Consider the following 18,178-nt stretch of genomic DNA (forward strand, 5'->3'; position numbering starts at 1 on the left):
TGTTGATAATGTGGGTGGCTGGGGTGAGAGGCGAGGTCGCAGCCATTCTTTCTGTTCCCAGCCTCTGTTTCCACTAAATAACGTTACTAGGAGACATTTACAGTTGGGACAGGCGGTGTCAGCCTCACTGCTGATACTAAAAAGAGGGTGCCCTTCTGCTCCTTTGTACAGATTCCTGGCTCACCATTCTTGGCTCACCGTATTTCTGACAAGTCCCAAGTCCCTGACTCTCTTGGGCTCTTCCATCTGAAATGAGCCCAAAGAAGGCCTACTGCACTATTTACTTACAGGATTATATTTTAGATTAGAGTTTTCTGGAGTCACATTGCATTATTTTCGGAAAAAAGCAGCAAAAAAATTTCTACTTCGCTTCTGCTTATGGATCGAATTAGATCTCTCAAAAAGATATAGTAACATCCTAATCCCCAGTACCTGTGCATGTTACCTTGTTTGGAAAAGTGGTCTTTGATGGTGTGGTGTGATCAAATAAGATGCGGCCATGCTGGGTTCGGGGAGGCCTGAAATTCACTGACTAGTGTCTGTATAGGAAGAAAAAATAAGACACAGAGAAGAGACTGTCACATAAAGGCAGGGGCAGAGATTGGAAGGACATGTCTACAAAGTAAAGAACACTAAGATTACCAGGATCCTATCTCAGATTCTCCAGAAGAAAGCAGCTCCACTATCCACTGTATTTTAGATGTCTGGCCTCCAGAGCAGTGAGAGAATGCATTTTTGTTGTGTTCAGCCAACCGCTTTGTGGTAGACACAGGAAACTAATGACTTCCCTTCATTTTCTCCTCCCCAACTCTCCCTGAGGAACTGGCTTGAATGTACCTATGAGGTAAAGTAGATAAAGTGACCTGGATGCAAGTGTGCATAGGGAAGGCCCTGGGAAGTATATGAAGTGGCTGACCTAAAAATCAGTGCCTTGAAGCTTAACTCCTGTTCTTAAATTCTTAACCCAGGGCTTTAAAACATAAAAAATAAAGTGTGTGGTTAAAATTATTAAATTCCTCTGCCATGCCTTCCTGTTGCTTGGATCTTTAGTCACCTCTAACACATACCCACCTGACATTGAGTGTGAGACCGAGAACAAAGTATTCTGAGAACCCAGATGCTGCCCATCTCTCAAAGCTGATGGTGAAGGCAGTGGGCCCAGGGCCTGAAAGCCCTGCTCTGACCACCAGCTTCCAACCCAGCAGGGCTGCTTCCCAGCTTCTGTAACAACTGAGATGGTGCTGAGTGAGCCTAGTACTGAATTCAAAGCTGGTGCAAAGAATATTTGAACTAATGCATGAGGGCTCCTCAAGCAGCCCAGAAGCAGTGACAATCTCACAGTGAGCTGTTGTCAGTGACACTGCACTGATGCCCTCTCTTCTTTTGGAAGCTGAGAAAAGCCCCAGCAGTTGAAACAAAAGAGCCCCTCTTAAAGAGAGGCCAATGGACCCATTATTCTGCAGGGAGAAGGTTTACATATGGACATGTGGACTCTGGAAGAATAATGCTTAGTAAATTGTGCTTCTGTTCCAGTGAAAGTTGGAAGCATATAATCCCAGATTAATAAAAAAACCTTGTGATAAAACCCAAGGGATAGTCATAGCTAGAAAGTGATTTTCTTAAGCCTGACTTTCAGCTGGCTGCAGGAGAGGCACTGATTGGGACTGACGCCTGAGTGCAAAATGGATGGCATCTAATTACAAGATGGCATTGGAGACAGAGGGTCACAGAACCTGTGTGTTTTTGACCATTCAGGCTGCCTTTTAAAAATACCATAAATACAGTACTTGATAAGCAACAAACATTTATTTCTCACAGTTCTGGAGGGCGGAAGTCCAAGGTGAGACCCTGGCAGATGCGATATCTGGGAAGGATCCACTTTCTGATTGTAGAACACACTTCTCCTTTAACCTCACATAGAACAATGGGTAGAAGAGCTGTGTCTTGCGGGGAGGGGGGGGATGGGGGGAGACTCTACCATAAGGACATTAATTTCATTTGTGAGGACTCCACTCTCGTGATCTAATTACCTCTCAAAGATGCCATTTCTTATGCTACCCCAAGTTTGGGGCCTAGGATATCAGCATATGAATTTGGGGAAACACAAATGTTCAGACCACAGCACTGAGAAAAACACCCTAGTTACAGACATCAGGGGAGTGGAAGAGGGATAAAGAATGGTGTGAGCTAGCCAACTGGTCAGTCACCACACGTACTTACTAAAATCTTCCTGCTTATGCTGAGCCCTAGGTAATGTACCACAAGATTGTTAATTAACCAGCTCATTAATTAGTATTGATTGCCTATATTTTGTGTGCAGAGTGTTTTCAGAATAATTTGTGTTTTCCTTACAATAAAGACTGTTAGAGACCATCCCCTTTTGTTCCAATGGGTCCCACCCTCCTGCACTTGTCAGACCTTAACTGCAACGCCGAGAAGAATTAATGGAGCTCAGTTTCTCAGAAACTACTTAGTCATGCTGGCCCACCTTTTTGTGGTCATTGTGATTGTCCACACTAAAATATGCCCTGGTGTGGAAACACCAGATGACAAAAATATGGTGTCCATAGGCCAGTTTTTCTCATGTTCATGAGACTGTTTGCTCTGTATTATTTGTTATTTTACTAAACAGGCAATGTTGCATTATATCTAAATGCTTGTGCTCTTGGAATGAGAGCTGTGCTCGGTTTTATGGAATTCTGTTTTTTGACAATAAAATTTAAAATGTTAGTTACTGAAGTCTTTTTTTAAATTCAAGTCCAATTTCTTTAGATGGGAATTATTTCTGGGCCCAATGTCATTTAACAGAAGATGGAATCACACTGTTACATTTTCATGTCAGCATGTAATACTAAAGATTTGCTTTTGGCTAGGTGAGTGAGACTTAGAACTATGAAACACTTGAGCCACTTAAAGTAATGAATTAGAACAGAATAAATTACCAAAACATACGTCACAGTTTAGAGAATTCTACAAGTAACTTGTATTACTAATTTTCCTCTTCACATTAGGAAAGGCTGATTAACACTAACACCTAACAGTACTTGATTGTCCAGAATACTCTAAGTTCTTCGTTTGCTTCAGTCTCTCATTTATTCTCAGTGATTAGTGCCATTAAATTTGAAAAAGGAAGAAAACTTTAAATGTCATAATGAGAATTACCTACAATTCCACAATCTAGATTCAACCATCCATAAATGTTCTTGTGTCACTATCTATTGTCTTTTTGTCACCTATTATGGTTTAGCTCCAAGCTGTCACCCAGAAATCTGCAAGGTTAGCAAGTTGGAGGAGAGGCTTTCGGAAGGCAGCTGGATCCTGATGGCAAGAACCGCAACAGTGGATCCATTATCCATTTGCATTCACAACTAGATGGACTTTTAGGGGGTGGGACTGAGTTGGAGGAGACAGGTCTTAGAGCATGGAGGATGTACCCCCCACACGCTTCCTTTCTCACTGCCGTGTGGTGAGCAATTTCCCCACACCATGTCCTTCCGTTTGTACTTCAGAGCCAGGCAGCCATGGACTGAAACTCCTAGACCCATGAGCAAAATAAACCTTTTCTCTTTTAAGCTATATGTCAGGTATTTTATCCCATGAATGAAAAGCTGATCAAAGTAACTAATCCAAAAAGGCTGATCAAAGTAACTTTACCACTTAAAGTAAAATTTAAAACATAGTATTCATTCAATCACTTACTCAGCCACCATGTGGTTTTGATTGTATAGCATATGCCAGGAACCAGAAAGAGCAGGACACTATGATGACTAAGGCTCGTTCTTGACATGGAGAAGAGGGACTTACAGTTACTTGGCTGTAATTATGTAATAATCTATCAACCCTTCTAACAATGGTTTCAACAAAGAGTCCAAGTAGTCCAGAGAGGAGAAGAAGTAGAGGAAGCATCACAGGAGGATACCCAGGGGCAGGAGAAGGAGAGAGGAAGGAATGAGATTGGCCATGTCGAACTTGAAGAATGTGGAGTGCAGGTGTATGCCATGGGAAAATCTGGCAAAGTGATAGGGTTGACGTCCCTGGAGCCAGTGGACAGCTGTGCATCAGTGATAGGCCAGTTCAGAGCAAGAGGCTGTGCTACAGTATGGAGGCCCTTGTGGGCCATGCTAGGAACAGTGGAGTTTATCCCAGAGTGCTGTGGAGTCATGGTTATAACATAATAGCAGGGATGATATTTTCCATGGAGAACTTTTGCTGAGAGCTTTTAATGTGGCACAATTGAGTGGGGGTTGCAAAAATTCAAGTGCAAAGCTGTCAACAGGCCATGAGAACTGGTGTTTCCATGGGGCTGCTGGCTCCCCACGGAATCACCTCTTCTGGGTTGTATTGATCATAAGGAGATAGATATTTCAGGACACAGTAAACAGACACTGGTTACAGAGACGCATGCCTGGTCTACTTTAGTTGTATAAACTGCATCATAGAGCAACAACTAGATGGTGCCTATGTTTTCTGCTCTGTGATAGAAGTTATGACTTTCAAGGTGTGAGTACTGTTCAGTGCCCCAGGCCTGTCTCAGTACTGCTAATGGAGTGTTCAAGGTACAAGAAAACCTGTTTCATTTCAAAATGGGCTGAAGAGTGTCCTTACAGCTTTCTTCCTGGCAGAAATTACAGACCCACCCTATCATCTGACAGAGTGGGCTTAGCATCTTTCAGAATGTTAGAAGCAAAATATTTCCTCTTCTTTAATGAAAACAAAAAAAAGTTCTGAGAAAATCAGATATTTCAAAGTTTTCCAGTTCTACAGATCTTTTCAATATCTTATTTAAAGTTAAGGGGCTGGGGATTTAGCTCAGTGGCAAAGCACCTGCCTGGTAAGCGCAAGGTCGTGAGTTTGGTTCCCAGCACCGGAGAAAAACCAAAAAAAAAAAAAGCTAAGTTTGAGTCAAGAAGCAGCACACATCTACTGTTCCCTACAGCTGATCCTGGGGAGAGTTTGTTCAAGACTGTCCCAAAGTACATATCATTATTTATTTTCCATTTTAAAGATGAAGAAACAAAGAGGCTCATGGGCCTTCCTATAGATGTAGGGTTAGTAAGCCACCTAGCTGACATGGAATCCAGGCAGTTGTTTCCACCTTCTGGGGTTCACATGCTGCCCCAGGAGGCGGACTTGTGGGCAGGAAACCAAAACTGACTCACATGCTAGGGGCGGGCTGCAGTGGGCAGATCCCCAGCAAGGAAGACGAGATGCTCCATTAGTGATGGCCCCTCCTTGAGGCTGCCTAAACAGTGAAGCGGGCTCTCCATGTCTGTGTTTTACATGGCAGATGTCTGTAGATTTGTTTGGAAGTAAAGGTCTGTGGCAAGGGTTGCTATTGTTGTCACTGTTGAGTTTAAATACTACTAACAGATAGATAATAGGAAACAAGAAGATCTTTGCAAATGAGAGGGGGACCAAGAGATGGAGGGAGAGGACAGAGTAAGGAGGGGAGGACATTGAAAAGAATTAAGATGTATTATGTTCACGTACTCACCCAACATGATTGTATACTGCAAAGATGTACTGATAAAAATGAAACTTTAAAAGCAAAGTTTGAGCCCAGACTGTGTTAACAATCAATCAATCAGTCAGTCAGTCAGTCAATCAGTGTAAAACTACTGGAAGCCAAAAATGCCATCCTGACCTAAGGGGATTAACACTTATGTAACATTCGAGGGGCCCAATTCTGGAAGGCCTTTTGAAGTACAATGGACAAGGCTGCGTGACCTATTAGAAGTTGGGACCGAGAGAGAAAAGAGCTCAGGATGAGTCTCCACTTCCAGCTTACCTGGATGTGAATGAGAACATTAAGAAGCCTTCAAAGGAATGTCATATTCAGCTTGTGAGTGGAAAGTTTATCAGAATTATCTCTGGTCATTTATATAAACATGTCCAGTTATAGAACAGCCATGAAAACACAAGAAAATCAATTTAAAAGACTTTTGTACTGAAAATTCTCATGTTGTGCTCGTTTGCTGGAAGCATGCTATTCATTCTTAAGAAATTAACCTCAGCTATGCTGCCATATGTGAGTTGGCTTTTTTAAGGTTTTTCAGCAAAAAGACAGCCAAACCACAGACTTAGAAACATAAGGATAATATTGAAATATTATCCATTTAAATATTTTCATTGTTCAGAAAATAAATAAGAGGGGTTTTGGTTTATCTACCATTATAATCAATCTCTTTTTGAGTTTATGGATTTTGAAGTGACTTATTTTTAGTAAGATAAGCTTTAAATTTTTCACTTATTCTTTTATTGGTTATTTTTTTTTTAATCACTTGTTTTAAAATTCAAAATGAGACCTTTCTCAGTACTTGAGAAAGGTCTACCTGCCAATCTACAGACAAGCCAGTTTGTACAGGCTTTGGCATGTGTGAGTTGTCATGAATGTCATTGTTTTGTTGAATGGCCAGTCACAATTTGTTTGTCCTCTCCAGTGTTTTTTTCCATCCTTTAGTGTTGAAGTATTTTAAAAGATAACAGCTCTAGAAAGTTGACATAGCTCTAAATAAAATGATGGTTACTCCACTAGATGTGCTGTACTGGGGCAATCGCCTACCCGCTTAGAAAGCCTGAGAAGAGTCACTTTATGCCCTGTTCACTGTGAACAAATCAAGCACTCTCAACTAAATGCCATTTCCACACCTCTTTTCCCTAATGGTAAGACTTTCCATTTCTTTTGCTCTGATTGTCTGTGCCTGAGAAATCTAAATTGCAGGAAAGGGCTGTGTATCTCTTTTTTACGAAAAGTGTGGGCCTTTCAGGTCACTTCACAAGGTGTAGTGTGGAGGACCCAGGCCCCTGAACAAGCTCCTTCCCCAGCCCTGAGGAGCTTTCGTTCCAGGCTGACCTTCTGGGAACAGGCTGGGATGGATAGGAGGAAGGAGCTAGAGAGAAGATGAAGGAGGTGCCCCTGTCCCGTAAAGAGTGTCACTGGTACAGCTATTGTAAACATGGCCTGGACTTTGTATTAAACTTACCTGGGGCTAGTGCAGCCAGAGGACATGACAAGAGTTTAATGAGGACTTTCAACCAAAGCCACCCTCCACACCCATGTGAGCTACCCCTCCATGAGCAGTCACCTCGCCACTTTAGGTAAGTCCTTTGCCTGTTCCAGATTTAGCACTCCCCTTGGGGCTAGCCTCTAGGGGCTAGGGTCTGCTGAGAAGAAAGGATAGAAGGGAAGAGTTGAGGGAGAAGACAGTTGCCCTTGGGCCTAACATAATGGAATAGTATTATTTAACATCTTAAATAAAATGAAATCATTTGCATTTTCATGAAAGTGTTAAGTGTTTAAATGCATTAACCCAACGTAAGTTAAGGTCTAATACTTTTGATTCATTTGAAGGTGAAACTTGTCTGACCTGAACTTCTGTGGCAAACCAGACATAAGGTGATGGGAGGCCACCTACATCCTCAACACTTCCCAGATGGTGTAACTAGCCACGTATTTCCCATGGATGTGTTCATGTGTTCCATTAGATGCTATGGTGGTGCTGCCCGACAGGTGGTGTGGACAGTATTTCACCTTCCTGAAATCTAAACAGTGCTGAAACCTAGGACATCAGATAGAGATTATGAGCCTGCACAGTGATATTCTCATTTTACAGAGGAAATAACAAAAGCCAAAATATCTAGGGACTTAGTCATAGGTGAAGGCATAGTGATAGAGCTGATCCTCTTCTTGGAGTCTGGTGGTGGCTATACTTGTCACCTCTGTGTGTTACTGTCACTGCTTGCCAGGTGATGTTTACGCTTTCAAGGCATATAAGAAAAAACACAGTACTACCACTATTCCTCCAAATAACATGACCTGTCATTACAGCCGCTGTAGCTGCTCCTGCACTGGTTTAAATTGACAGATGCATGCACACGCTAGTTAATGGAAGGAATGACAGTGTATCTACCATCTGGGATCTCTTAAGCAAGAGAGGCTGACAAATTACACTTCACTGCAAAGCAGCACATCCCTCCTCAGAATTTTTGATACTTGCATATTTTTGAGGTTTTAAATTCCATCTTTTTTGGCTTTCTGAAGGGTTTTTTGGCCAATGTTAACATTTTCAATTTTCCCACTATGTAGCTCTTTCATTATGCTTTTGCACAAAATATAATAACCATATTTCTCAAAATATATACATGTTTACTCAATACTTCACTTTTAGACACTGTTCCAAATGTTGAAGATGTAGCTGTAAGTATTATAATGTCTCTGCCTTCAGAGAACTTGCACTTTGTGAATGAAAATAAACAGTAAATTAATGAAGAAGTAAATACATAAGAAGTGGAATCCACACTACAGAAAGAATGAAAGTGGGCCACAAAGGTTAGATGGGTAGTGATGGGGAACAGTATTCTCACATTACCCAAAGTGGCGAGGGAAGGTATTTATAACAGATGATATTTAAATGTCAGCCAGAAGGAGCTAGGTAAGTGCTTCTGGAGGCAAGTTCTAGGCAGAGTGAACAAATGCAAAGGTCCTAAAGTAGAGGCGAGCTCTGTGAGTGCTCGTTCTGTGCAGATCACAGAGTTCAACATGGCCAGAACAGAGTAAGGAGAAGGGCATGGAGAAGTATCAGGAGAGTGGGATCATACAGCCTGATGGGCCTTGTGGGACCTAAGAACGAGTTAAATAAGCAGAAAGCTACCTCTGACTTAAAGGGCGACCATTTTGAAAGAAGTCTGTAGATGAAGTGAAGATGACTGTGCGAAGGTCTCTTGCGGTGATCCAGATCCAAAATGACAGCAACTTTTCTCACAGTGTCTCTGCCGGAGCCCTGAGAAACAGCCAAGTTCTGGACTTGTATGAGGTATGAAGGACAGATATGGTGAGATTAGCCATGTATTTCCCAGGCTAAAAAATGATACCCTGGAACTAAATGTAAGTCACTAGGAGACTGAGAAGTCCATTCAGTGAGGTAGGAAGGAGCAAAATGAATAGTCTGAACTTCAATGTTCAAGCAGAAATGGGAATAAAGAAACAGATACGCCAGCAGAGGTCCAAATCAAGTCAGGACAGAGTCTCGTCAGGGAAGAGGCAATCTTTATAGGCAGAAAGACCAGAGGAGAGCCTGAGTCCTGACCCTGAGTCCCCGGAGCCCAGGTCTGGCACAGTAGGACCAGTCAGCCAGGGACATGGGACACAGCCCCATGTCTACCTACAGTATGTGTTTTCACAGCCAAACTCCTTTGTGAAAAATGGCCCGTGCTCATCTATTTTTTTCCTTGCAACTCTTTAGCTGTTTGTCTTTGATCTTCACAGAAATCACCTTTTAGATTTGGTTCTATCCCTCATTTTTCTTTTGAAGTATTTTTTTAGGATATCCTTTCAAGTTCCATAACCACCAGATAATCCCCAGCCCTCTCTATTCCTGAGCCTCTCTCGTTTCCCAACTCTTCCGCATTCATGTGGGCAGTCCACCCAAGGACTACAGCCACATCAGGCTTCTAAGCCAGTTCTGTTTCTATGAGTTCGCTGCTTAACAGTTCTGCAGTGGTTGCCACTTGAATCAAAACCAAACCACTCTGCTCTAGTACAGCAGTTTTAGGATCCTCCTGATGACACAGTAGTATTTGTGAATGGGGCATCAGCAGCTGTTCCAGTACTTTTTTTTTTACTCTCCTAGGTCCTTGGTCCTGCCATTCACACACACTGTCTCATTGAATTGTTACAGCTATAACTGTATGGTTACTGGTATCCTCTTGTCATGGACCCTTTATATGAACTCAGTAGTAAGTAATGTAGATTGCAGATCACTGGCCAGACTCCTTATCAGATGTCTAGTTATCAGTACTCAAAACCAGAAGACATTCTGGGGTAGGTAGCCTATGGCCATCCCCTCTTCCTAGATGAAGACACAGAGGCTTCCAAAGACCACTTCTAACTTGTGAAGGTCACACAATCAGGAGTGACAGAGGTGGAATCCAACCTTAGGCCCTTCTGATACCCAAAGGCTAAGTCCTTTAGTTGAGACCCTGCACTGCCCTCTTTCATGCTCCTAGTGTCAGGCTTCCTCCCAGCCACTCCAGGGAGATGCCCGCTTCCCACCATGCTTCTTTATCAGCGTGCTATCCTCATAGACCTTGCACCCAGCCTTGGAGTACAACCTGGTGCCTTCTTTCATAAAACCCAGAAGGGTTGCATTTCCTCAGCAGTAAACTGGTCTCCCAGAAAGATAATGTTGCCTTTGGCTTACGATTAAACAGAATGAAATGACAAAAACCATCAGGAACTTACTTTTGGACTGAATTTGTAGTAGCTGAGAGATGTCCAAGTGGAATTGTCAAGTGAATCCCTGGTATATACGTCAGTGAATCTGGGGTGGGGGGATTTTGTGGGTGCCGTATATCATTCCAGTATGAGGAACACAAAACTTGTCAGTGCCTGTTTTCAACTAACTTACCTTGGCATTTATATCTTTTTATGTGATCCTAAAGCAGTATGATTTGATCATGTTAGAAAATGACATTACCTTCCTGCAGAGTTTGGGAAGTGAGACGGGAGATACATAATGAACACAAGAACAGATAAATAAGATAATTTTAGACACTGACAAGTATTTTGGCAGAGATAAATGAAGGTGCTGTGGCTGAGACTGACTGATGGGCAAAGGGTGGGAGTTACTTCTCCACGTTCAGAGAAGGGTTCGTAAAAACTTCCTGGGTTCTGGAATTCTGGACTAGAGACAGAGATCTGGAGTCATAATAGTTAAAACAGTAACTGAGAACTATACTGTTCCTGGATTTAGAAATGTGAACACCATGGAGATGCTCTGCAGGCTCTTCTTGGTACTCCTGGAAGAACAAGGGTGATTAGGGGTACCACAGATGTTGCCTTTTCCTCATAATGTCAATTCATGAAGCCAAACAGTAGAGCTCCTGAAGCTGTGTTCTGGACTGGAAAAACCAAAGCTAAGCAGCGCACAAATAATGAGGGCATCGCTCTGAGCACGTGCACAATTGGAGTCTAGCAGAGGGGAGAAAAGTGTGAGATGAACAGATGCGGGGAGAGCAGCGAGGCACTCTAGAAGCAACCCAAAGACAAGGCAGGGACCCGTGTGCTCGCTCTGTTCCTCACTCCACCCCTGAGTGTCTCGTCAATGACAAAATCTTTTGAAGAGCAGATTTTCTTTCAAAACGTCATCTGACCACAGTGTAATATTCTGAAATTTAAAATATCTGAGATGAAAAGGCAAGCTCCAAATTTATCTGAGCTGCCACAGTCAGCCTTTCCCCTCTGCTCATCTAGGAAACTGTAACAAATGCAGCTTATTCTGGAAGCGACCGGCCAGGCACTCCGTTGCTTTCTTGTTTGTAGCACACATATAAATAAAAGAACATGACTGACCTATCTCAGTCATAGGGCTGAGTAAGCAGGGCAGGGAGAAGGGGTTGAACTGGAAGTCAACATCAGCATGTACAAACTCACATTATGTTCCATAAGTTTGCTTTGACAGCAGCAGGAGAACTAAACTCAGTCCTGTCCAGTAAACACAGTGACATCATTTTCTGGCCATTTTCAGTCACTGAGCTAAGCCCCCTCATCCCTCGTCGGTGCCCTCCTGTCCATAGGAAACCTACATGTCCTGACTAGGCAGGCCTTCTCTAGACTCACCCTGTCCCTTGCTCTTCTCCAGATGTCACAGGTTGCACACATGGAACACACACCATCCAAATGGGCCTGGTGTTTCCTAGTCTGCACCAGAAAAAATGAAAAAAGCTCTCACTGCTCCAAGATTTCCTAAATCTTAGTTATTAATTTTTTAAGAAATGGCTACTTTCCAGGATATCAGATCAGAAAGGAAACCACAAAACAGCTGTTTTTCTAAACATCCACTCCTCTACAATATGGTGTTTTGCTTTCTTCTTCCCTGGATCCATAATATCTACAGGACTTTTTGAGATACCTGATTTGACATTTTTTAGAATAACCATAGCATCAACTGGTTAACCTGCACATTTGAAGGTAAGACCAACCCAAGAGCAAATAAATTTAATAAATTGACTCTGGGATAATTTGCTAAAATTTTAGTGACCTCAATTTGATTTTCCTTCCTTTTTAAAATGCATCTTATTCATTTGTCTGAATAATAGTGAGACAATTGGCTCAGAAGTTTAATGTGTTTTGTTTTGTGCTACATGGGCAGTGTGGCCCAAGGGAGCCCAGTGAGGTGCTTCTCTAGTGGTGAGTGGGTTGGCTTGTGGGATCTTCCTCTTAGAAGTATTCAGTTATGCTGGAGAACAATCAGTAAAGTATTATATCCAATCGTTCAAATCATACCTTTCACTATGCACTCATACAAACAAAAGAAAACCTTTAAAGACAATAAACAACACACCCATCAGGCTGAAATCACTAGGTAGAGTATTTGGCTTGGGTCAGCAGTAGTAAGGGGGCGCTAGTTACTATTCCATGGGTGGAATGAATGTCGCAGATAGTATAGAGAAGCAGAGAGGGGCACGGTGCGATATGCGCGGCATGAACCTGAATGATATTAGTGGAAGCATTTTGATATATAGTTGGAGTGGGGAGCATACACTGATGGTGGCAGTTTTCACTGATAGAACACTTGATAAGTGCCAGCCTGAGGCCCAGTATGTGCCGTCTTATGCCCCCCTTTGTTTACATCCCATGTAGCAAATACCTCTAAAGAACTAGAGGTATCACTCATCCTAGTAAGTCGACATTGATTTCTGATGAAACAAGATGTGTACAGTGATAGTAAAGGATTTATGTTTAATCCTAGACAGATTTAATGCTTCACTTTAAGGCCATTGAGATGTTTTCTGGCTGTTTGTAAAACTGTGTTGAATTGGTATTAAGAGTAAATTGAATTTTTATAACTTTAGATCACCCAAGCCTCTTTGGAAGTTTCCTTTCAAGTATTTCCTAGTTTGTCATCGCTTCCTAACAGTTAATAGCTATGTATAGTCTACCATGCACTAAGTAATCTACAAAGTCTCATGGAGTATCACAGCATGTTCCCCATTAGAACCTCCTGTAAAGTTTTACTTCTCTGTGTCTACATAAATAAGGTGTTTCTTACTTTCCATGTTAATATTTGTCTGTTACTTTAGAATACCACTAACAAATAGCATAGTATAAATGTCAGCAATTCCATATTACTACACACTTATGTAGCTCAGAAATTCACACTATGATGTAATTATAAAACAAGACATGTACTGTACTTAAAGGTGTACCTGAGCTGGGGATATAGCTGAGTGGCACCAGCGCCTGTCTCGCAAGCGCCAGGTCCTGAGTTTTATTGCCAGTGTAAAAAAAAAATTTGTGTTAAAGGTATACCTGGTTTTCTGCATAAATATGATTATATACCCTAGCTAGTGAACCCACATTTATGACTGACAATTCAGTGATTATATCGTACCCTTATGATATCTCACAAGGGAATTACATTACAGCATCAGCCAGGTCCCTCCTGAGGCTTGTTTTCATGGCCATGCCGTGATTTGCTGTTTCTTCTGATACTGATACATTAGTCCTGTCTGTCACCACGCTGACTTTCTTTGATATAAATAACTCTGTCATCAGATATATATGTATATCAAAAACAGCATTTACTGATGAATCCAGTGCTGCCCCTACTTCACACTATGAATGATTGAGATGCCTCCGGGTAGATGTCTGCATAAATTAAAGCTCAATTCTACGAACCCTCACCAGTCCATCAGATTGATTGTTCCAAAAGAGCAAGTCTACTCCAGGTAGGATAACAAAATGAGGAATGAAAATGATTTGTAAATTAGTTGGAAAAAACTTTCAAAGTGTCACAAATTCTGTACTTAAAAGGCATCTAAGAGTATAAATGCATGGTGCTGAGTATCTCTCTGCAGCATGCAGATGACTGTGGTACAGGTTTATTAAATTCATAGCATCTAATGGAGGGCAGATTACCTTGTTTCCATTTGTGGTCTCAGCTCAGGGATCTTGGTGAACATGTGTGATTTGTACAAGACTCAGTATATGGAGACATCCGAAATCTCTATTGACAAGGAAGTTTTTGAAATACTAAAATGAATTTGAAAAGGCCTACCAACATAGGGAGCTCTTAGACTTTTCCATTAGTAACTGAAAAGGCTGCCCCATACTTTGGTTGTTCTCTGCACAGGACCTCACTGTCCTTTCCCCCCTGCCAGGGCAGGGTGGTAGATTAGGCATTCTCAGACCCCTCATAGCCACTAGAGACAACACAGGTACTTGGTAGGTGTATACCAGACAAATCTTTAGGATATCAAAGTAGAAGTGTCTCAGAAGAATCGTATAAGAATTACTTGACTTTCTTAGTACAATGCTACCCCAGGGCCCCCACTCTCAGAGACTTGTCTGGAGGAATCATAGGATGACAGCTACCTGGGAGACTGATTGCAGATATTTCCAGCCACAATCAAAGAAACTATTGGAGGAGCTAAACACAGGTTGATGCTGTTGTTTTCTGGGCCTAGGGAAAGCACAGATAATTAGTTGGGAGAGAGAAAGAGATATCAAGAAGGATAAAGTGCCTTTGATTTACTTGTTTTGACCCTGCTAATTGGAATCTAATTAGTACATTCCAAATACAGACATAAATCTTAGATGTATATGTCTTAATTAAACTTAAATCTCTTCTTAAAGATAAGGATTAGATTTCCCTGTGATAACACAGTCTTAATCCATTGCTTGTCTTAAATGTAATCTTTTGGATAAAGCACTGATACATATGAAAAGTTAACAAAAGTGCAGATTACGAGGGACACAAAGGAGATTTTACGTATGAGGAAAACATATACTAAATCAGGAAGTTTAAAAACCACAAAATATAGCCCAGCCTTGGAAGTGAAAAGCAGACATTGTTGGAAAGATCTCTGTGAACAGAACAACTCCAGGACTAGGAGATGCTCATATAGATCCTTGTGCATTTAGTAAACATTCTCGAAGGGAAACTCCTTGACCAAAGCCAGATACCAACCTGGGGAGACACTGAATGCACAGCCACCAAGGAAGAGAGCTTCACAGCTCCTAGATCCACAAGGTGTGGGACACATGGAAAGGCTGTATTGCCTATTTTACAATGTTCAAAGAGTGTACATGGGGGGGTCTAAGAAAATCAGTGTGGATGTTCACAGAATGAATCAGACTCTCAGTCTCTGACTCTGTCTGCCTCTCTTTCCATCTCTGTCTCCATTTCTGTCATTCTACCTTTGTCTCTCTCTGTCTTTTAAAGATGTCACTTAAGGTTTCTGGTGACACGAGTTTCTTTGTTCATATATTGGCTGCAGTTCTCAAAAGTGGGCAAAGAGAAACTATAAAGCACATAGAAAGAGCACGCTGGGCCATTGAGCCCTAAACAAGTAAACATTCCTTAAATTATCAATGTCTGGAAGCGTAATTCTTTATCATAACAAAGCACTGTGCCTTTAGGGACTGGCACCTGAGCAATTTCATTCTGTCTCTCCAAACAAAACTCTAAGAAGCAGTTAGAAAAAATCAACTGTGCTCCATCCTATGGCCATGAACAGGTAGCACATGCTGCTCATGCACTCAAAGGGGAAGGAATCCATGCAGGACTGTGGGTGGCTTGCCTGTGTTCCACAATATCTGGATCCTCATTTGGAAACACCTATGGACTGTGATTACTTGACTCCTAATGACTGGTATAATCTGAAGACATCATGATGGATCCCGGGTGTCCCCTAAGGCCTCACCTGAGGCTGTACAGACACTACTATGACATGACTTGGACTTCCTGCAGCATGGTGACTGAATTCCAAAGCAAAGCCCATAAGGGGACATGGTAAAATAATACCCTGTGTTTATACCTTTATCCTTAAAACCATAAATATCGCTTTCTCAGAACTCTGTTTAAGCTTAAGGAAAGAGGACATTGTCCCTACAACTCAGTGGAAGAATGTCAGTATGACAACGTGAGAAGAACTTTTGCAAGAGAAATATCATGGCAAATGCCTTTGAAAACAGTTGTCTACATGTTAGTTCTCTCAATCTAGTCATTTAATTCATTGTTTTCTCAGGCAAAAACCTTAGGAATATTACATCAGGAGGGAAGGGAGAAAACATGAAAGCCTCTTACTTCCTCCTAGCATAATATATATCTATGAATTATATTTCTAAACCATTCTGAACCTGTTTACATATGCACTTTATAAAAATGTTGCCCAAACGCTTATCAGCCATTGGGTAAAATCTAACATGTACTTCTTTATATAAACTCATGTTGCAAACAAGAAAGCAATCAACACTGTAAATCACTCAATATTTTCTTTAGGCCCAAGAAATATCCGTCCTTTTGCAAGCCTCCTTAACCCTTGCATCATGGTGCTGAGTTGAGTGTCCCCCCACCTGGTTCTCAAGTAGCACAGTACGCCTGGGCCCAGTCCCAGCGCACAAGGAACATGCTCGTGGAAGAATTCCCTGCACATGAGAAACTGGTGGTCAGATGCTAAATCCACTGGTGTGAGTCCACCAACTCTCTCTTGTTTCCCTTCAAGTTTTAGAACCATTTTCTCAAAAACTGGCTTCAGCACATTTGACAAATCTAGACATGCTTTGTGATCAGACTGTGTTATCATAAACTAATGATTGGAGGTAGTACATTTAGCTACTTAAGCACTCACAGATGGCTAAGATAGTCTCAGGAACCTAAGTAGTGAGTCATCTGTATGGCTAAGGTCTTGCAGCAGGAGCAAAGCAGACATTTCTATTTCTGAACTGATTATTTTATTTCTGGAGGCAATGTGCCTGATAGCTTTGCACGCTGTGAATCATTTTGTAGTTGGTTCTATGATTGTTTTTGGCTCTAGGACATTCTGACATACCATAAAATGTGCTCTAGACTGAGCATGAATGCTAAAGTTTAGTACAAAGAATTATGTTTTTTATCTACCACAGATACTGTAACCTAGGGTTGAAATGCAAATAACAGATTTCATACAGCGAATTACAAAGGAAAACAAAAGCTCTCTCTGTCTAGAGGATGAAGTATACATCACATGCAAAATAAGAAACTGGCTAAGGGAGTGATTTTCTATGGCCCCATTATTGGTAAGGAAGAATAGCACTTTATGTGATAATCCATACTGGCCCTACGGATTAGTGTAGAAAGTCTACTGGTTATACTTCCCCCACCTAGACAGGAGTTTAAGTGTTTGTTTACTGCCCGAGTGCTTCATTAAAACTCTGATGCACACAGACCCTCACCCAGAACTATTGATCATTTATGTGCTGAGATAACAGGCAGAAGTGATATATTTTCAGCAAGTCCTGCCTGATTGAGCAAAGCTTTTATCTACAACCTACTGAACTGTTGACTTGGAGGATTTTATTGCATTTTTACAATATGAAGATGCATTTTGTCCCATGGGTGATCTGTGTGAGTTAAAAAATAATAAGGCAAAACTACAATTTCATTTGGTCACTGACCTTGAAACAAGACCGTGAGGGCTTCTTGGAGATATTAACTCTTCTCCTACAGAAGGAAACTTATTTTGTCTTTGCCAAAATAATCCCTGGCTGGTGGAGAGAAAGACTTTATAATTCACAATTCCTACCCACTCTGAAAATCATTTGGATAATAAAATTCCAAGTAAACAAAAAGATGAGAAAAGAGTGCTTATTGAATTGATTTTATTCCAGCAAATCATGTAATGTATTAAATTTCTTAAAAGCATGAAAATATCAGAGACTTTATTGCTCTATTTAATTATGTTCTTTGTATGCTAACTCTTAATGCTTAGAAAAAGAAATGATCTAAAAGGATTAAAATTAAAACATTTTCTCCTACTGCTAAAAGCATTTCTGTGACATGCTGTGTTTAACACTGAAGAAAATAAATTAAAAAGAATTATATTTTGGGTAGAAAATGTAGAACATGAGCAAACTCCTTTATTTCATTGGCTAAATAATATTTTGAGAATGCTTGTATCAGCACACTCTAATCTGAAAATACTTCCTATTTGTATTGACAGGGAAAATGCTGATATATTCTCTAAATATGCGCCATCCCTTGTTGTACTTTTAAACCCAGGCAGTTTGCACTGGCATCAGGATTTAATGGGCTGAATTGTCGTGTTGACTCTTCTTGTCATCTCCACTCACTTTGCTCTGTCTTTAAATATTCATTGATTTCACACATTCTGCAGTGAATGGCTGATCAGAGGCCTC

At 41.3% G+C, this 18,178-nt stretch overlaps 1 protein-coding gene across 4 annotated transcripts in view; it reads left to right on the plus strand.

Annotated features, from left to right (window-relative positions):
* The window catches only part of Park2 (parkin RBR E3 ubiquitin protein ligase), a 1,289,129-nt gene that overhangs the window by 1,001,632 nt on the left and 269,319 nt on the right, over positions 1-18,178 (plus strand). The window lies entirely within an intron of this gene.

Source organism: Chinchilla lanigera, unplaced genomic scaffold (assembly GCF_000276665.1).
Source record: "Chinchilla lanigera isolate Chin_1 unplaced genomic scaffold, ChiLan1.0 scaffold00038, whole genome shotgun sequence".
NCBI classification, from domain to species: domain Eukaryota; kingdom Metazoa; phylum Chordata; class Mammalia; order Rodentia; family Chinchillidae; genus Chinchilla; species Chinchilla lanigera.